We start from the raw sequence: 21,621 nt of genomic DNA, 5'->3' as shown, positions 1-21,621 counted from the left end.
AAGACTAGACCCTCCGGCGTGAGGGGCCGCGCAGTCCGTGACATGACGCCTGAAACCGCGCGGCCACTCCGCGCGGTCAGCGGGAAGTACCTACAGATTTTGATGAGTGGGTTTGCATGAACCAAAACATGTGACATAAATGGCAATCTGTTGACTGCATTGACTTAGAAGCTACTGTGTTTTACGCCGCAAAATAACCGTAGGCCAACGCCCTTGCCGCAGTGGTAACGTCTGTTCCCGTCGGATCACCGACGTGAAGCGCTGTCGGGTTGGGCTAGCACTTGGATGGGTGACCATCCGGTCTGCCGAGCGTTGTTGACAAACGGGCGGCTCTCAGCCCTTGCGAGGCAAAACTGAGGAGCTACTTGATTGAGAAGTAGCGGCTCCGGTCTCGTAAACTGACATACGGGCGGAAGAGCGGTGTGCTGGCCGCATGCTCCTCCATATCCGCATCCAGTGACGCCTGTGCTGTCAGGATGACAAGGCGGCCGGTCGGTACCGTTGGGGCTTCTTGGCCTATTCGGGTGGCGTTTAGTTTTAACGAACAGTAGGCTCTACTATGTGACATAGCTTTCATCTTAATAAGTGTTTTTTTTTTGTCATCAGTCTACTGACTGGTTTGATGCGGCCCGCCACGAATTCCTTTCCTGTGCTAATCTCTTCATCTCAGAGTAGCATTTGCAACCTACGTCCTCAATTATTTGCTTGACGTATTCCAATCTCTGTCTTCCTCTACAGTTTTTGCCCTCTACAGCTCCCTCTAGTACCATGGAAGTCATTCCCTCATGTCTTAGCAGATGTCCTATCATCCTGTCCCTTCACCTTATCAGTGTTTTCCACATATTCCTTTCCTCTCCGATTCTGCGTAGAACCTCCTCATTCCTTACCTTATCAGTCCACCTAATATTCAACATTCGTCTATAGCACCACATCTCAAACGCTTCGATTCTCTTCTGTTCCGGTTTTCCCACAGTCCATGTTTCACTACCATACAATGTTGTACTCCAGACGTACATCCTCAGAAATTTCTTCCTCAAATTAAGGCCGGTATTTGATATTAGTAGACTTCTCTTGGCCAGAAATGCCTTTTTTACCATAGTGAGTCTGCTTCTGATGTCCTCCTTGCTCCGTACGTCATTGGTTATTTTACTGCCTAGGTAGCAGAATTCCTTAACTCCATTGACTTCGTGACCATCAATCCTGATGTTAAGTTTCTCGCTGTTCTCATTTCTACTACTTCTCATTACCTTCGTCTTTCTCCGATTTACTCTCAAACCATACTGTGTACTCATTAGACTGTTCATTCCGTTCAGCAGATCATTTAATTCTTCTTCACTTTCACTCAAGATAGCAATGTCATCAACGAATCGTATCATTGATATCCTTTCACCTTGTATTTTAATTCCACTCCTGAACCTTTCTTTTATTTCCATCATTGCTTCCTCGATGTACAGATTGAAGAATAGTGGCGAAAGACTACAGCCTTGTCTTACACCCTTCTTAATACGAGCACTTCGTTCTTGATCGTCCACTCTTATTATTCCCTCTTGGTTGTTGTACATATTGTATATGACCCATCTCTCCCTATAGCTTACCCCTACTTTTTTCAGAATCTCGAACAGCTTCCACCATTTTATATTGTCGAACGCTTTTTCCAGGTCGACAAATCCTATGAAAGTGTCTTAATTTTTCTTTATCCTTGCTGCCATTATTAGCCGTAACGTCAGAATTGCCTCTCTCGTCCCTTTACTTTTCCTAAAGCCAAACTGATTCTCAATTTCTTTTCTATTCTTCTGTATATTATTTTTGTAAGCAGCTTCGATGCATGAGCTGTTAAGCTGATTGTGCGATAATTCTCGCGCTTGTCAGCCCTTGCCGTCTTCGGAATTGTATGGATGACGCTCTTCCGAAAGTCAGATGGTATATCGCCAGACTCATATATTGTACACACCAACGTGAATAGTCGTTTTGTTGCCACTTCCCCCAATGATTTTAGAAATTCTGATGGAATGTTATCTATCCCTTCTGCCTTATTTGACCGTAAGTCCTCCAAAGCTCTTTTAAATTCCGATTCTAATACTGGATCCCCTATCTCTTCTAAATCGACTCCTGTTTCTTCTTCTATCACATCAGATAAATCTTCACCCTCATAGAGGATTTCTATGAATTCTTTCCACCTAACTGCTCTCTCCTCTGCATTTAACAGTGGAATTCCTGTTGTACTCTTAATGTTACCACCGTTGCTTTTAATGTCACCAAAGGTTGTTTTGACTTTCCTGTACGCTGAGTCTGTCCTTCCGACAATCATATCTTTTTCGATGTCTTCACATTTTTCCTGCAGCCATTTCGACTTAGCTTCCCTGCACTTACTATTTGTTTCATTCCTCAGCGACTTGTATTTCTGTATTCCTGATTTTCCCGGAACATGTTTGTACTTCCTCCTTTCGTCAATCAACTGAAGTATTTCTTCTGTTAGCCATGGTTTCTTCGCAGCTACCTTCTTTGTACCTATGTTTTCCTTCCCAACTCTGTGATTCCCCTTTTTAGAGACGTCCATTCCTCGTCAACTGTACTGCCTACTGCGCTATTCCTTATTGCTGTATCTACAGCGTTAGAGAACTTCAAACGTATCTCGTCACTCCTTAGTACATCCGTATCCCACTTCTTTGCGTATTGATTCTTCCTGACTAATGTCTTGAACTTCAGCCTACTCTTCATCACTACTATATTGTGATCTGAGTCTATATCTGCTCCTGGGTACGCCTTACAATCCAGTATCTGATTTCGGAATGTCTGTCTGACCATGATGTAATCTAATTGAAATCTTCCCGTATCTCCCGGCCTTTTCCAAGTATACCTCCTCCTCTTGTGATTCTTGAACAGGGTATTTGCTATTACTAGCTGAAACTTGTTACAGAACTCAATTAGTCTTTCTCCTCTTTCATTCCTTCTCCCAAGCCCATATTCTCCTGTAACCTTTTCTTCTAATTCTTCCCCTATAACTGCATTCCATTCGCCCATAACTATTAGATTTTCGTCCCCCTTTACATACTGTATTACCCTTTCAATGTCCTCATACACTTTCTCTATCTGTTCATCTTCAGCTTGCGACGTCGGCATGTATACCTGAACTATCGTTGTCGGTGTTGGTCTGCTGTCGATTCTTATTAGAACAACCCGGTCACTGAACTGCTGACAGTAACACACCCTCTGCCCTACCTTCCTATTCATAACGAATCCTACACCTGTTATACCATTTTCTGCTGCTGTTGATATTACCCGATACTCATCTGACCAGAAATCCTTGTCTTCCTTCCACTTCACTTCACTCCACTTCACTTCACTGACCCCTACTATATCTAGTTTGAGCCTTTGCATTTCCCTTTTCAGATTTTCTAGTTTCCCTACCACGTTCAAGCTTCTGACATTCCACGCCCCGACTCGTAGATCGTTATCCTTTCGTTGATTATTCAATAAGTGTAGCCCTTCCTATTAGAGAGGGTTCTTAACAGATGGACGAACAGAGGGAAAATTGAAATGACGAAAAAATTTTCTCGTGTTCTACGTTTAAAAAATATGGTTTTCGGATCTTTTCCTTTTCTTCCACAGTCAGACCTTATTTTTTGACAAATTTCAAGATTCTAGAACAGCCGGCCGCGGTGGCCGTGCCGTTATAGGCGCTTTAGTCCGGAACCGCGGGGCTGCTACGGTCGCAGGTTCGAATCCTGCCCCGGCATGGATGTGTGTGATGTCCTTAGGTTAGTTAGGTTTAAGTAGTTCTAAGTTCTAGGGGACTGATGACCTAAGATGTTAAGTCCCATAGTGCTCAGAGCCATTTGAACCATTCTAGAACAACGGCAAATAACCTGTAGGTTTTGATGAGTGAGTTTGCGAGTATCAAAGTACGTGACATAAACGTTTGTATGGCCTGACTGCATTGACTTACTTATTAGAAGCATTCGTTTTTTACAGTGCCAGGGTAACATAGACATCAATAATTGACGTAAATTTCTACTTGTATTCTTTCTGAGAAACAGGGTACAGACAGATACATAGACAGACGGAAAACAAGACGATCCTATACGGGTCACGTTTTAACCAACTGAGTCACGGAATCCAAAAAATTACTTATGTTCACTACTTTGTGTGTTTTACTAATTCCCGCATTTTCTTTCTTTTTTGTGTTCTACTTAAATTTTTGTACGCAGCTGTAAAAGTTTTCATTTTTCTATAAATGTACACAGAGATAAACTAAGAAACATTAAACTTTAAACTGTTCAAGTCAACGTTGAAAAATATCACACTGCTTAACGGTACACCCATTATTCACCTCCGGCGAAGAGACTTGGCTGTTGACTGGTCCATTCTACACCACATCTTCTTATTGGATTAGTGACACTGCTGTCGAATAAAGGAGTGCCAGAGTTGAACGTTAGAAAAAAGTGCACGATATCTCACGCACACTACACACCAAGGAAGAATAATTTTCTATCTAAAATTTGTTATTTTGGACACATTTTCATTGTTGACATTGTTTTGTAATAAGTAATATGCTTCGCTCTTTCGTGACAAGCGAGGAATATGCTGTAAACCAAGTGTTACTGACACACTCTTACTGCTGTGTCAATCTCAACTCAGTGTTGATCGATTTTTATGAAAGTATACATATTTCTGTATTTATATCTGTATTTATTTTAATTTTTTATATTCAGTTCCAATCTTAATAATGTTAAGAATAACATTTTATTTACTGTCCTACTGGGCTCTCCTGCACTGCAGGCTCTCAAGTTACGCACCTGTCGGAAAGGAACTTTGACGGATTAGGCAACAGGAATTAGTCGCAGTTGGGTATATTTTCCCAGGTAACACGTTGTCTAGTAAATTACTTTTCACCTAGAAACACAAAATTTTACGAATCTATAAAACATCGCCATACAGCCGTCCATCTCAGAGATACGTCTGACGGATGCACCTGCACCCATATGTCTCAGAAGCTAGCGAGACTGTCACTGGCCCTTGCTGTTTAAACAGCGTTTACCGCACCCCGTACAGAGCTGCGCATTGTTTCACAACAGACCTCACACCTAGATATGCAAGAAGAACGCAGTATGGCACTGCAGCTACCGTTGACGTAGTCTACATTTGGTGGTATGACGGCAACGTTCAGTAGCTTATGATGGAGGTCAATTAGAACGCATAGCATAATCAACAGACGTCTTATTGATCGGAGAGTTTCTGAACCACAGAAACGAGGTAACGCGACTTCTAGAGTATTCGTTTGCCACGTTGGACATTTCCATGAAGGATGTAGGTTGCAGTAGGTACTGGGAGATGAAGAAGCTTGCACAGGATAGAGTAGCATGGAGAGCAGCATCAAACCAGTCACACGACTGAAGACCACAACAACAACAACAGTACTAACACTAGTCGCGATGTGTTTTACACACAGTATCTAGTATGCCTCTGTCCACAATCAGCTATTAAGGGATGAACCGCCCATTTTGTTTTTTCAGCTGTGACCTCGGAAGATTCATTGAAACAGAATGTGACTAAACATATTTTATAGTGTCAAGTTTTTAATGAAGTTTTCCTTTTAGTAAGGCTGTTCTATTGAAAGAGAGCACGAGAACGTGGGAAGCATTTGTATTACCGAACGGCTACCATGGGACGCTATCACCAGGGTGCACTGACAGGTCGCCTAGATAACGGCTACTAGGGGCAGCAAACATTTAATTTGCAGTATTTCGTGTAATTACTGACCGAATTTAAAATTGTAAAATGCTGTCATAATCTACTCATTAATGGGAGTAATATTACTTTAACGTCTTAAAGCAATAAGACAAGTATTACAGAAATTGTGCATATGTCTAGAGGCTGAATTTCCCAGACTATATTCATCAAGTGCAGTGTATAAGAATCAGAGCACTTAAGCGACTTACAACCAACTTTGCACATAATTTCAAACTGCTATGAAGCATTTTCTCGCTGATGATGAAGGAAAACAGTTCAGTGCATACTATATTTTCGCTGTTCATTCAGTAAAACCTCATTGCCAGGCTCGACGCTTGAATTTATAGCTTCTGTTGTACTAACTATCAGGAGAAAGAAAACTGGCGTTCTACGGATCGGAGCGTGGAATATCAGATCCCTGAATCAGGCAGGTAGGTTAGAAAATTTGAAAAGGGAAATGGATAGGTTAAAGTTAGATATAGTGGGAATTAGTGAAGTTCGGTGGCAGGAGGAACAAGACTTTTGGTCAGGTGAATACAGGGTTATAAATACAAAATCAAATAGGGGTAATGCAGGAGTAGCTTTAATAATGAATTAAAAAATAGGAGCGCGGGTAAGCTACTACAAACAGCATAGTGAACGCATTATTGTGGCCAAGATAGACACGAAGTCTATGCCTACCACAGTAGTACAAGTTTATATGCCAACTAGCTCTGCAGATGACGAAGAAATTGATGAAATGTATGATGAGATAAGAGAAATTATTCAGGTAGTGAAGGGAGACGAAAATTTAATAGTCATGGGTGACTGGAATTCAAGAGTAGGAAAAGAGAGAGAACGAAACATAGTAGATGAATATGGCTTGGGGCTAAGAAATGAAAGAGGAAGCCGCCTGGCAGAATTTTGTGCAGAGCATAACTTAATCATAACTAACACTTGGTTCAAGAATCATGAAAGAAGGTTGTATTCATGGAAGAACCCTGGAGATACTAGTAGGTATCATATAGATTATATAATGGTAAGACAGAGATTTAGGAACCAGGTTTTAAATTGTAAGACATTTCCAGCGGCAGATGTGTACTCTGACCACAATCTATTGGTTATGAACTGTAGATTGAAACTGAAGAAACTGCAAAAATGTGGGAATTTAAGGAGATGGGACTTGGATAAACTGAAACAACCAGAGGTTGTACAGAGTTTCAGGGAGAGCGTAAGGGAACAACTGACACGAATGGGGGAAAGAAATACAGTAGAAGAAGAATGGGTAGCTTTGAGGGATGAAATAGTGAAGGCAGCAGGGGATCAAATAGGTAAAAAGACGAGGGCTAGTAGAAAGCCTTGGGTAACAGAAGAAATATTGAATTTAATTGATGAAAGGAGAAAATATAAAAATGCAGTAAATGAAGCAGGCAAAAAGGAATTCAAACGTCTCAAAAATGAGATCGATAGGAAGTGCAAAATGGCTAAGCAGGGATGGCTAGAGGGCAAATGTAACGATGTAGAGGCTTATCTCACTAGGGGTAAGATAGATACTGCCTACAGGAAAATTAAAGAGAACTTTGGAGAAAGTAGAACCACTTGCATGAATATCAAGAGCTTTGATGGAAACCCAGTTCTAAGCAAAGAAGGTAAAGCAGGAAGGTGGAAGGGTAATGTACTTGAGGACAATATTATGGAAATGGAAGAGGATGTAGATGAAGATGAAATGGGAGATATGATATTGCGTGAAGAGTTTGACAGCGCACTGAAAGACCTGAGTCGAAACAAGGCCCCCGGAGTAGACAACATTCCATTAGAACTACTGAAAGCCTTGGGAGAACCAGTCCTGACAAAACTCTACCATCTGGCGAGCAAGACGTATGAGACAGGCGAAATACCCTCAGACTTCAAGAAGAATATAATAATCCCAATGCCAAAGAAAGCAGGTGTTGACAGATGTGAAAATTACCAAACTATCAGTTTAATAAGTCACAGCTGCAAAATACTAACGCGAATTCTTTACAGACGAATGGAAAAACTGATAGAAGCTGACCTCGGGGAAGATCAGTTTGGGTTTAGTAGAAATGTTGGAACACGTGAGGTAATACTGACCCTACGACTTATCTTAGAAAATAGATTAACGAAAGGCAAACCTACGTTTCTATCATTTGTAGACTTAGAGAAAGCTTTTGACAATGTCGATTGGAATACTCTCTTTCAAATTCTGAAGGTGGCAGGGGTAAAATACAGAGAGCGAAAGGCTATTTACAATTTGTACGGAAAGCAGATGGCAGTTATAAGGGTCGAGGGACACGAAAGGGAAGCAGTGGTTGGGAAAGGAGTGAGACAGTGTTGTAGCCTATCCCCGATGTTATTCAATCTGTATATTGAGCAAGCAATAAATGAAACAAAAGAAAAGTTCGGAGTAGGTATTAAAATCCATGGAGAAGAAATAAAAACCTTGAGGTTCGCCGATGACAATGTAATTCTGTCAGAGACAGCAAAGGACTTGGAAGAGCAGTTGAACGGAATGGACAGTGACTTGAAAGGAGGATATATGATGAACATCAACAAAAGCAAAACGAGGATAATGGAATGTAGTCGAATTAAGTCATGTGATGCAGAGGGAATTAGATTAAGTAGTAAAGGAGTTTTTTCTATTTGGGGAGCAAGATAACTGATGATGGTCGAAGTAGAGAGGATATCAAATGTAGACTGGCAATGGCAAGGAAAGCGTTTCTGAAGAAGAGTAATTTGTTAACATCGAGTATGGATTTAAATGTCAGGAAGTCATTTCTGAAAGTGTTTGTATGGAGTGTAACCATGTATGGAAGCGAAACGTGGACGATAAATAGCTTAGACAAGAAGAGAATAGAAGCTTTCGAAATGTGGTGCTACAGAAAAATGCTGAAAATTAGATGGGTAGATCACATAACTAATGAGGAGGTATTGAATAGAATTGGGGAGAAGAGGAGCTTGTGGCACAACTTGACTAGAAGAAGGGATCGGTTGGTAGGACATGTTCTGAGACATGGAGGGATCACCAATTCAGTATTGGAGGGCAGCGTGGAGGGTAAAAATCGTAGAGGGAGACCAAGAGATGAATACACGAAGCAGATTCAGAAGGATGTAGGTTGCAGTAGGTACTGGGAGATGAAGAAGCTTGCACAGGATAGAGTAGCATGGAGAGCCGCATCAGACCAGTCTCAGGACTGAAGACCACAACAACAACAACAGTACTAACACTAGTCGCGATGTGTTTTACACACAGTATCTAGTATGCCTCTGAACATACCTGCAAAATTATATCATTCTACGATACCCGTTATTGGAGATATGAGGTGATAAACAACGAAAAGCCTGGAAAACCAGGTTTGCTTTAAACAAAGAGCAAGTAATCCAGACTACTCATCCATTTTTCCATAATGAGAGCACTTGGCGACATTCAACAAACTTTAAACATAAGTTCAAACCGTCTGTAAGCTTTGTCTCGCTCAGATGCTGAACGTCAAATATTTAATACAAGTAAACTGAGTATATGTGGCAGAGGGAAGCATAAGGCCTATGTAACATGCAGCGGTCATTTTGGCTCATTTATAGGTGAGTTCACTCAGGACAGCAAACAGGTCAATAATACTTAGGCCTACACGTGAAGAACACGATAAATAATTGCTGTAGTTGTTATGGTCTTCAGTCTGAAGATTGGTTTGATGCAGCTGTCCATGCTGCTACATCCTGTGGAAGCCTCTTCAATTCCAAATAACTACCGCAACCTACTTCATTCTGAATCGGCGTGCTGTAGTGATCTCTTGGTCTCTCTTTAAGAATTTTACTCCCCACACTCCCCTCCAGTACTAAACCCGTGATCACTGGATGTCTCAGAATGTGTCCTGTCAACCGATCCGTTCTTTTAGTCGAGGTGTCTCAGAAATTTCCTGCTCGCCAATTCTATTCAGTACCTCCTCGTTGGTTACATGATCTACCCATCTAATCTTTAGCATCCTTCTGTAGCACCACATTTCTACAGTTTCTATTCTCTTCTTGTCCAAACTTGATCTCATCCGAGTTTCACTTTCATACATGACCACTCTCCAGACAAAAAGCTTCAGAAAAAATATCCCAACACTTAAGCCTATATTCGATGTTAATAAATTTCTCTTCTTCAGAAACGCTTTTACTGCCAATGCCAGTCTACATTTTATGTCCTCTTTACTTCAGCCATCATCAGTTGTTTTGCTCGCCAAATTGCAAAATTCATCTAGTACTTTCCTAATCTAATTTTCTCAGCATCACCTGATTTAGCTGAACTACATTTCATTATGCTGGTTTTGATTTTGTTGATGTTGGCCTTGTATCCCCCTTTCACAACACAGTCCATTCTGTTTAACTGCTCTAACAGGTCCTTTGCTGTCTCTGACCGAATTACAATATCATCGGGGAACATACAAGTTTGTATGTGTTCCCCATGAACGCCAACTTTTTCTTTGATTTGCTCTACTGCTTGCTCAGTGTACAGATTGAATAGCAACAGGGAGAGGTTACAGCACTGTCTCATTCCCTTCCCAACTACTGCTTTCCTTTCATGCCCCTCGATTCTTATAAGTGCCCTCTGCTTTATGTACAACTTGTAAACAGTCTTTCGCTCCCCGTATTTAACCCCTACTACCTTCAGAATTTCGGAGAGAGTATTTCTGCTTTTTCGAGGCATTCAAAAGCTATAAATGTAGGATTGCCTTTCATTAATCTATCTCTAAGATACGTCATAGGGTCAGTATTGCCTCGAGTGATCCTACATTTCTCTGGAATCCAGAGTTTCCATTCTTCTGTAAAGAATTACTGTTAACATTTTTCAACCACGACTTATTAAACTGATAGTTAGGTAATTTTCTCACCTGTTATGGATGACATCATGTGTTTTCCTCAGCCTGCATGTTGGTCCCAGACCCTTCCCCACCTCCGAACCTCCCCCTACCCCCAACCTACCCTATTGGCGGGAATTTCGAATTTTGGTGGGAATTTCTTTGTCACAGGACTGTGCTAACATCCTACCACAACCCCCACCCAGGAATTGGTGGAAAATTAAAATTGGCAGTACCCTTTCTGGGACTCCAACCCTGGTCCTCCTGCATGGAAAGCCCAAGTGCACCTCCCTAACACAATTACACCACCAGAGGCACATGGAATTTATGGGAAACTAAAAATGGCGGTGCCGCTATTAGGACTCGAACCCTGATTCAACTAGCTGGAAAGCCCAACTGTACCCCCAACACATGAAAACTGTCCAGATGCAGGGGAGGTTAATGTAATTTATTTATTTTGTCGGGAAATTGACGCAAAGATAGATTCTAATTGCATAATTAATTATAACAATTGTGCCTAATTACAAATTGGTTGAAATGGCTCTGAGCACTATGGGACTTAACATCTGAGGTCATCAGTCCCCTAGACCTTAGAACTACTTAAACGTAACCAACCTAAGATCATTACACACCTCGATGTCCGAGGTAGGATTAGAACCTGCCACCGCAGCAGAGGGGTTTAAAAAGTGTATCACCTGTAAGCATACAGTATCTGTCGTTTTTTGACGTCAGAGTTCACTACAGACGTCTACTCAAAAACCACGCTACAGCCCAGGTAACTGAAGCCAATGTACGATACCACAACCGGTGGAAAAAATGCGTCACAGTTCTAATTATCTTTCAAAATTGTCATGAAAAAATCAGCACTCATAATGAACAGGTTACAATGCAGCACGTGTACTGGGATAAAGACTGCCCTGAAAGACTGCAGAGGGGTGGTAACTGAACGTGCGCTCTCCTCGAGAAGCGTCCAGAAACTGCCAAAAATTGAGACCCTCTCCGATCTCTCCCTTCCTCCCTCTTTCCACCTGCTTGGGGGATACAACCTTTTTCAAATGGCCAGCTGCTCTTTCAAATGACCAAAGCTTAGTGGCACAAGCTGGCCACACAAGGCTTTCCGCCCTATGTTGTTTTTCTGTCACCCCTCTGTGGCCACTGGCCGCACTCAGCTTTCCACTATCTGGCCGCCTTAAAGCGACGCTCTTTCGCCAACACAATAGCATGTATAGTCAACTAAACAGTAGGAGATGAAAGGACGGCGGCCTCAAGTACAACTTGCTCGCCTAACATATAGTGACATAGCTCCCACACTCCGCTCCCTGGTCAGAGTGGCTGTGTCCGGCAGCCACCCAAATCAGACACGCCAGCCCCTGCTTGTAGCAGCCCTCCATTCTGTGATGGAGGACAATAGTATTTGACGTCAACGCATTTATAATCAAGCATCTAGTAATAAAAGGAAAACACAATTGCGACGATAATACATGTCCTCTTTCCACGAAAAGAGGTGCAGACATTTAGTTTTATGAGCAAAATCGCTGTAGCTCTTACATTCAACTGCAGGATACAATTCGCATGTCATAATTTTGTGACATCCACCGAAGTGTACTACCACTGATTACGGATGATCAAGAGACATGCCCACCATATGTAAAATCACAAAAGAAACTTATACTATTTTGCTGTGAAACCTACTGATCACTGCAGAATGTCCTCGTTATTTCGAAACTGCCATCAGAGTAAATAAAAAGCGATAATTTAAACTCCAAAGAAAAAAAACATTTATATTAAGCAATTTCTTTATCTAGATGGACGAATTACACATTCTGAGAGCATCTCTCGCATTCAGTGTTTGTAAATAAACTCATGCACGTGTGTATTACAAACATTTCAGACACGTGAAATAACGTTAGAGAATACAACCTTTCATGCCACTGGCTCACATGTCAGAAAAAACAATCTTTCTACATTCCACAACAACAATCTGTAATTCAAGAGAATGTAGCTGTTTCGTACACTATGACAGATTGCCTTTACCAATGCGATGCTATATCATACTAGTATTTACGAAACAAATTGTGAGAGCCTGTCACGCTCTGTGTAGGTGGGAGATTGAAAGTTAGTTAAAAGATATCGCCGCAATGAAAAAAAAAAACTCTTGTCAAGGATCATTCCGTGGCGCCCCAGTCATGTCTTTCACCATCCAGGCTGCATATCGTTACCAAATTGGTAGGCTAATTAATTAAATTGATCATGAGTCACTTTGCGTTGCCAGGAATTTTTTTTCAGTCTTCGGATCACACTCGCCAGGTAGGACAACTGGGAATCAATGGAGGGAACATTGCGTTCTTCTCGAGAAACAGCAATGAGTAACATCTGACACTGACGACAGAGGGATCCTACAGACCACAGCATACATTTCGCGTAAGGACCACGCTATTAAAAATGCGATCATAACAACTTTATTACCGTCACCCTACAGAAAATGTGGTCTTGAGTCTACAGGCCCACATGAGTCACTGGCAGTGTTAGGTTTTCTGGTAGAAATGCTGTCCGTAATTTGGAATCAAGTCTACCTGTACAGCCACATATTTTGCGATGGATCCTGTAGTGACATCTTTTAATGATTACAGCCACTGGTGAATCATATTCTTGCCACACTCGTATTTCTAAACGAGTCACATTTTCGAACCTATCTGCTGAAGATCCCATACAGCAATAACTGCAGCACTGTTTTTTAGACAGTCCATCTTGTAACTTCTCCTCAGTGTGTGCCCCGCCCTCCCTACAGCTTTGTCCATGTGATCGCCCCAATTTAGGTCGGATCTGAACGGAAGTTGGAGAGTGTTATATGTAAGACCTTCTGTATAACGTGAAGAAACAGGACGAGCTGAGTTAATGCGACATTAGTGCACTAGGACCCGTCAGTGAAAATGGGAACATGTTGGCGTAGCTCAGCCAACTGTGTACAGTGTGTAAGGTCAGCGCCAAACGAAGCTTTCCCCTCCAACACGAGGTAATAGAATTGATAGTACAAGCAGTTACGGTGATGTTTCTTGTTAGGAAAATTAGGAAGACTCCACATCATACAGAGCAGGGAAGGGGGATGAGGATTTTGCTACTGCATTGCGATACATCTCCAAACTACATACAGCTACATCTACATCTACATCTACATCTACATTGATACTCCGCAAGCCACCCAACGGTGTGTGGCGGAGGGCACTTTACGTGCCACTGTCATAACCTCCCTTTCCTGTTCCAGTCGCGTATGGTTCGCGGGAAGAACGACTGTCTGAAAGCCTCCGTGCGCGCTCTAATCTCTCTAATTTTACATTCGTGATCTCCTCGGGAAGTATAAGTAGGGGGAAGCAATATATTCGATACCTCATCCAGAAACGCACCCTCTCGAAACCTGGCGAGCAAGCTACACCGCGATGCAGAGCGCCTCTCTTGCAGAGTCTGCCACTTGAGTTTATTAAACATCTCCGTAACGCTATCACGGTTACCAAATAACCCAGTGACGAAACGCGCCGCTCTTCTTTGGATCTACTCTATCTCCTCCGTCAACCCGACCTGGTACGGATCCCACACTGATGAGCAATACTCAAGTATAGGTCGAACGAGTGTTTTGTAAGCCACCTCCTTTGTTGATGGACTACATTTTCTAAGCACTCTCCCAATGAATCTCAACCTGGTACCCGCCTTACCAACAATTAGTTTTATATGATCATTCCACTTCAAATCGTTCCGTACGCATACTCCCAGATATTTTACAGAATAACTGCTACCAGTGTTTGTTCCGCTATCATATAATCATACAATAAAGGATCCTTCTTTCTATGTATTCGCAATACATTACATTTGTCTATGTTAAGGGTCAGTTGCCACTCCCTGCACCAAGTGCCTATCCGCTGCAGATCTTCCTGTATTTCGCTACAATTTTCTAATGCAGCAACTTCTCTGTATACTACAGCATCATCCGCGAAAAGCCGCATGGAACTTCCGACACTATCTACTAAGTCATTTATATATATTGTGAAAAGCAATGGTCCCATAACACTCCCCTGTGGCACGCCAGAGGTTACTTTAACGTCTGTAGACGTCTCTCCATTGATAACAACATGCTGTGTTCTGTTTGCTAAAAACTCTTCAATCCAGCCACACAGCTGGTCTGATATTCCGTAGGCTCTTACTTTGTTTATCAGGCGACAGTGCGGAACTGTATCGAACGCCTTCCGGAAGTCAAGTAAAATAGCATCTACCTGGGAGCCTGTATCTAATATTTTCTGGGTCTCATGAACAAATAAGGCGAGTTGGGTCTCACACGATCGCTGTTTCTGGAATCCATGTTGATTCCTACATAGTAGATTCTGGGTTTCCAGAAATGACATGATACGCGAGCAAAAAACATGTTCTAAAATTCTACAAGAGATCGACGTAAGAGATATAGGTCTATAGTTTTGCGCATCTGCTCGACGACCCTTCTTGAAGACTGGGACTATCCGTGCTCTTTTCCAATCATTTGGAACCCTCCGTTCCTCTAGAGACTTGCGGTACACGGCTGTTAGAAGGGGGGCAAGTTCTTTCGCGTACTCTGTGTAGAATCGAATTGGTATCCCGTCAGGTCCAGTGGACTTTCCTCTATCGAGTGATTCCAGTTGCTTTTCTATTCCTTGGACACTTATTTCGATGTCAGCCATTTTTTCGTTTGTGCGAGGATTTAGAGAAGGAACTGCAGTGCGGTCTTCCTCTGTGAAACAGCTTTGGAAAAAGGTGTTTAGTATTTCAGCTTTACGCGTGTCATCCTCTGTTTCAATGCCATCATCATCCCGTAGTGTCTGGATATGCTGTTTCGAGCCACTTACTGATTTAACGTAAGACCAGAACTTCCTAGGATTTTCTGTCAAGTCGGTACATAGAATTTTACTTTCGAATTAAATGAACGCTTCACGCATAGCCCTCCTTACGCTAACTTTGACATCGTTTAGCTTCTGTTTTTCTGCGAGGTTTTGGCTGCGTTTAAACTTGGAGTGGAGCTCTCTTTGCTTTCGCAGTAGTTTCCTAACTTTGTTGTTGTACCACGGTGGGTTTTTCCCGTCCCTCACAGTTTTACTCGGCACGTACCTGTCTAAAACGCATTTTACGATTGCCTTGAACTTTTTCCATAAACACTCAACATTGTCAGTGTCGGAACAGAAATTTTCGTTTTGATCTGTTAGGTAGTCTGAAATCTGCCTTCTATTACTCTTGCTAAACAGATAAACCTTCCTCCCTTTTTTTATATTCCTATTAACTTCCATATTCAGGGATGCTGCAACGGCCTTATGATCACTGATTCCCTGTTCTGTACATACAGATTCGAAAAGTTCAGGTCTGTTTGTTATCAGTAGGTCCAATATGTTATCTCCACGAGTCGGTTCTCTGTTTAATTGCTCGAGGTAATTTTCGGATAGTGAACTCAGTATAATGTCACTCGATGCTCTGTCCCTACCACCCGTCCTAAACATCTGAGTGTCCCAGTCTATATCTGGTAAATTGAAATCTCCACCTAAGACTATAACATGCTGAAAAAATTTATGTGAAATGTATTCCAAATTTTCTCTCAGTTGTTCTGCCACTAATGCTGCTGAGTCGGGAGGTCGGTAAAAGGAGCCAATTATTAACCTAGGTCGGTTGTTTAGTGTAACCTCCACCCATAATAATTCACAGGAACTATCCACTTCTACTTCACTACAGGATAAACTACTACTAACAGCGATGAACACTCCACCACCGGTTGCATGCAATCTATCCTTTCTAAACACCGTCTGTACCTTTGTAAAAATTTCGGCAGAATTTATCTCTGGCTTAAGCCAGCTTTCTGTACCTATAACGATTTCAGCTTCGGTGCTTTCTATCAGCGCTTGAAGTTCCGGTACTTTACCAACGCAGCTTCGACAGTTGACAATTACAATACCGATTGCTGCTTGGTCCCCGCATGTCCTGACTTTGCCCCGCACCCGTTGAGGCTGTTGCCCTTTCTGTACTTGCCCAAGGCCATCTAACCTGCTACTGCAGTCCGAAGGAGATCTGCGACTCTCAGCAAGCATTCATGTCTATCACCCAAACATTCTCTCCCACTTAGGTGTTATGTACTATCCAACAGAGAACCTACGAGCTATAAAAATTCCACTAACGTCATCCGTTAGAGAACTCGATAAGACATTACCCTGTCCCTGTCTTCTGATATATCTGAAACAAATACAGTCTGCTTTCTGGCATTGACCATATGTGGCCATCATATTAAATATAAGGGTTTGTTTCATTGGAGCAGGTAGCTCGTGATCGAAGTCACTTCCACAGACCGGTATAAAGTTTCATCAGCAGTAATCTAGGATGACAATAGCCAACAGACTATCAATCACATGAGAGGGTAACCAGCTGCGACAGAGTCGAGAATATGAACAGTGATCCAGTCCTGTCAAATGTTGTTTTTCATTCCAGTCTTTGATCACAATATAAATTACTATGACGATGACCGGTTTCAGTCAGTAATGACCACCTTCAGATCTATAATATAAAAGCATATATGCACCTAGTGGGCAGTCTATCTTTAAACACAATGCAGCATTTCGTATCACAATATATTATCATACAAAGTGGGAAATGTACAGACAAAATAAGGTAAAGTGTACCAGATCTACACCAAGTCCTAATATGATAAAGCCGCAATGGAATCGTCAGAACATATAAATACACTCAGCGTAGCATCGTCATGTAAATCTAAAATAGGGTGAGGTAAAATTCATAAGACATAGGCAATGTATTATGTATATTTTATTTTTGACCGTAAATTCGCCCTAAAAGTTTCAGACCTATTATCTTTATATATTTCCTTTTAATCATTTTATGTAATAATTTTATATGTTTGCCGGCCGTTGTATCCGAGTGGTTCTAGGCGCTTCAGTCTGGAGCCGCAGGTTCGTATCCTGCCTCGGGTGTGGATGTGTATGATGTCCTTAGGTTAGTTAGTTTTAAAAGTAGTTCTAAGTTCCAGGGGACTGATGACCTCAGATGTTAAGTCCCATAGTGTTTAGACCCATTTGAACCGTTTTTATATATTTCCTGTTAATAATTTTGTAGGGTTAACTGTATTCGTCTTTTATTTTATCACAATTGGTTTATATAATAGTAACCAAAACTTAAAAGTCTGGTACATGTATTTTACCTAATGTGTTTTTATCAGATTATGATGCTTATGTAAATGAAAAATACATCTGAGTCCATAGTAGCGACATCTATGAAGGATGTAGGCAAACAGATTTCTGGTAGCTAGTGCACTTCAGTAGGTTTTGTGCAATAACGCCAGTTGCAAAATGACTGTGTGGACGTTGTGGCCTATTTTACACAATGTTTTAGATCATATGACGATGCTAATGCTGAGTGTATATATATGTTTTGACGATGTCATTACAGCATTATCACATTAGGACATGTTGTAGAACATTTATGCTTTTACCATTTTTCGGCAGTTTGTGAATGCTTCTCGAGGAGAACGAACGCTCAACTACTGCCCCCTCTGCAGTTTTCTAGGACGACTAGTTTTCCCCAGTACATGCGCTGTGTTATGACCCGTTCATTATGAATACTGTTTTTTTTTCACAACAATTTCGATGTGTAATTAGAACTGTGACGATTTTTTTTCTATCAGTTGTGGTATCCTGTGTTGGCTTCGCTTAATTGGCTGTATGGTGTTTTTTGGGTAGGTGTCTGTAGTGAACTCTGACGTCAAACAACGACAGATATTGTAAGCTCACAGGTAATGCACTTTTTAAACTCCTCTCTGTCCCACACCTTCATCTCGTCAGTTGAACAAATTTCCCACCAAGAAGAATAAAGATAGTACCATACACCACTGCCTTTTTCCTGCCAACTTGTAGGTGTAGCGTAGAGTTTGAGTGTGTGTCGCTAGTTTAAAGTGGTATTGCGAAATTTTTTCCCCAGCAGTATAACATCAGTTGTATGGCATCGTCAGTTTTTGAGTTGTATTGCGATTTTAGCCGTCTTTGTTTCGTGCTATGCATATAATTGTATAAATAGACACAACCTTGATGATTAATTATTTTATTAGGGTCGATCTATTTGTCAGATTCCTGACGGAAATAAGTAAATTATACTAACCGAGCCATCCTTTCCTTCAAAGAGATTACACATTAGTGGTTGTATTTTCAATATTTGATTTAATGTACACCTTATAATTTAATGTTATCAATAATATTGTTATTAAGTTTGATGTCTAGTTTTATTCAACGTAGCTGTATTTTAACGAAGCCTTACAGCTTTAAGTAAAATGAATAAAGCTAATTTTAGGAAGAGTTGTGGAGTTAAAGACGATATTGGAGCGCGTACTGAGAAAGATATGTTGAGAAGTTGATACATGCGAGAGGAAACAGACGGAACAGTTATGCAAGACGATTGTGGGTAGGAGAATTGAACGTGTCGACGTCAGTAAACGTTCCTCAGCCACAATGAGGATGTTTTCTTGGCAAAGGTCAAATTACGAGCCCCATAATAAGTTAATACCAATGTACACACCTATACACTTTAGGTTAAAAAAATTGGCTCGCAAAAGAAATTTCAATCGTCTTACCGTTAATATTTGGCTGTGTTGACTAATGAGTTAGACGACCACTAATCTAGGACAGAGCTTCCTCAAAGTTTCCTTGAAGCTTGAATCAATTCGTGTTATTTCCGTATCTCTTGTTGTGTGCACAGAACGTGCAGTGTTCGGTATTGAGGAACGAGTTAACAGCGTAGAATTCGATTTTTACATTGTATACAAATAAGTTATTTATAACTTCTTTACGATATGGCGTCGAGCACTAGGACCAAACTGAATGGTCCGTAGCTCGTGGTCTACTGACCAACGTTGCTGCCTCTGGATCACAGGCTCCCGGGTTCGATTCCCTGCTAGGTTGGGGATATTCTCTTCCCGGGGACTGGGTGTTCGTGTTGCCTTCATCATTTCATCATCATCGTTCGTGACAGTGGCTAGATTGGACTGTGTAAAATTACTGGAGTGTGAAAGAACCTGGGAATTTGTTCAGGCGCTGATGACCGCGCAGTTGAGCACCCCACAAACCAATCATCATCATTATCATCATTATCATCATCATCATCATCATCAAACTGAATGAAGCTGCGCCGTTTCAGAGACATTGTTCTTGTATTCCAGAGAATGAACGCTCCAATTGCCATCTCATCTTTAAATTACTCCTAAGTCAGTTTTTGAGTTGTATTGCGATTTTAGCCGTCTTTGTATCGTGCTATGCATATAATTGTATAAATAGACACAATCTTGATGATTAATTATTTTATTAGGATCGATCTATTTGTCAGATTCCTGACGGAAATAAATAAATTATACTAACCTAGCCATCCTTTCCTTCATAGTTTATTGTTCTTAAACTGTAAGATCTTGATATTTGACATATCCTTGTGAGAGTGATACACAGGCGAATACAATTATTATTACTGCTGCAAGAAAACAGATAAATTAAAGGGGTATGTATTAAGGCAAACGAGTAAGTAATGTCACAACAATAGTATAAATTTTTGAAACTGCCTGAGGGAAAGCACATATAGTATTGTGGTTCGGTGTTGTTCATGGGTTTGTGCTATCATCTTTGAATAAGCCAACGACTCGTGGATCGGTGTTGATCATAAGTTTGTGCTATCATCTTTGATTTAGCCAACGACTCATTGCAATGCAAAGAAAAATAATACACTCTGATTGAACAAGACGGTGTCCTGTCGTAAACGTGAGAGGCATTAGCATGCGTCTACTAACATGGCTCTTTTTCTTTTGGTCTATGTGGTCTGTTGACTGACTACACTAATTGTAGAGACACGTGCTGTCCTTTCGATGCGCAGCTGTAACGTGTGTTCAGCTATTCCTCCTGGGTAACATTTAAAAACTTCTGTCCAGAGAAAACAATCGAATGACAAGAATGGCACCTCATTCCATGACCATGACCAACTGGGTCCTTTGCACCGATATCTGACAGAACCAATCTGAGACGTTGAGTTTCTAGGTTCATGATAATCCGCAACCCGACAAATGAAGATCGTAAAACCCGAAATAATGCCTTTTCCTAAGAAAAACCTCAAATTCTTCATTGCAACACGACAATTCCTGTTGAGAAGAGCTGACGAATGTACATCTCTTCTCCAACTTTTTTGTGTGTATGGGTGGGCTGTTATCTGCAAAGATTCTGTTTGAACTGAAATCACTGTTTTCACGGTGATGTGCTGCTTATTAATTCTATTAATTATTCGCCTTAAAATTGGGAAATGGTACCTCCACACCTGAGAGACATTGTAGGGAAGCAGCCTACTCACGCCTTATAAAATTCACATCAGTCTTTCCATTGTGTGCCAGCCTAGTCTGCTGTAACTAGCTCTGACGTCATAAATGTTGCGCAATACTTTAAATATCAAGTAAATAACCCGAAACGTTTCTATCATGTCAGGAGCAATACTAAATCAATACCAGCCTGCCCAAAATTGGTGCTAGTCGGCCGGGAACGAAACTGAGTAATAGAGAAAGTGATTTTTCAATATTCGGATTCGGGAGTGAAATGTGACACGCAACTGAGTAATAGAACAGTGATAATGTTACGTGTGCATGTGGACGACACAATTGGATTAACAACGCATCTGGATTGACGGCATTGCAAGAAGCCAGTTTCGCCTCACTGCAGTCATCCGCCGGAGCAACCGGAGCAACGCCTGCAGTTGCGGGCAACACAAACAACAGCAGCCGTCGAAGTGCCGTCTGCAATTCAACGTGCCACGTTGCATCAGTAATCCTGGTACGCCGCGCCGGCAATGCCATACGTCGTGCAGAAGGAACTAAGTTAAGTGAAAAGCTGTTAAAAATTTTACTAACCTGCACTAAAAGACTGTCGGCAAGGGAAAAGCCAGAAGAAACCGAGGTTAAACTTAAATCAGAACCTATGTCTGTTGAGGGAACTGAAAAATCCAGACAACGATTCAAGTGTAAATATGCATG

The sequence above is a fragment of the Schistocerca americana genome, chromosome 4 (assembly GCF_021461395.2).
Source record: "Schistocerca americana isolate TAMUIC-IGC-003095 chromosome 4, iqSchAmer2.1, whole genome shotgun sequence".
In the NCBI taxonomy this organism is placed as follows: domain Eukaryota; kingdom Metazoa; phylum Arthropoda; class Insecta; order Orthoptera; family Acrididae; genus Schistocerca; species Schistocerca americana.
This window is presented reverse-complemented; position numbering follows the sequence as displayed.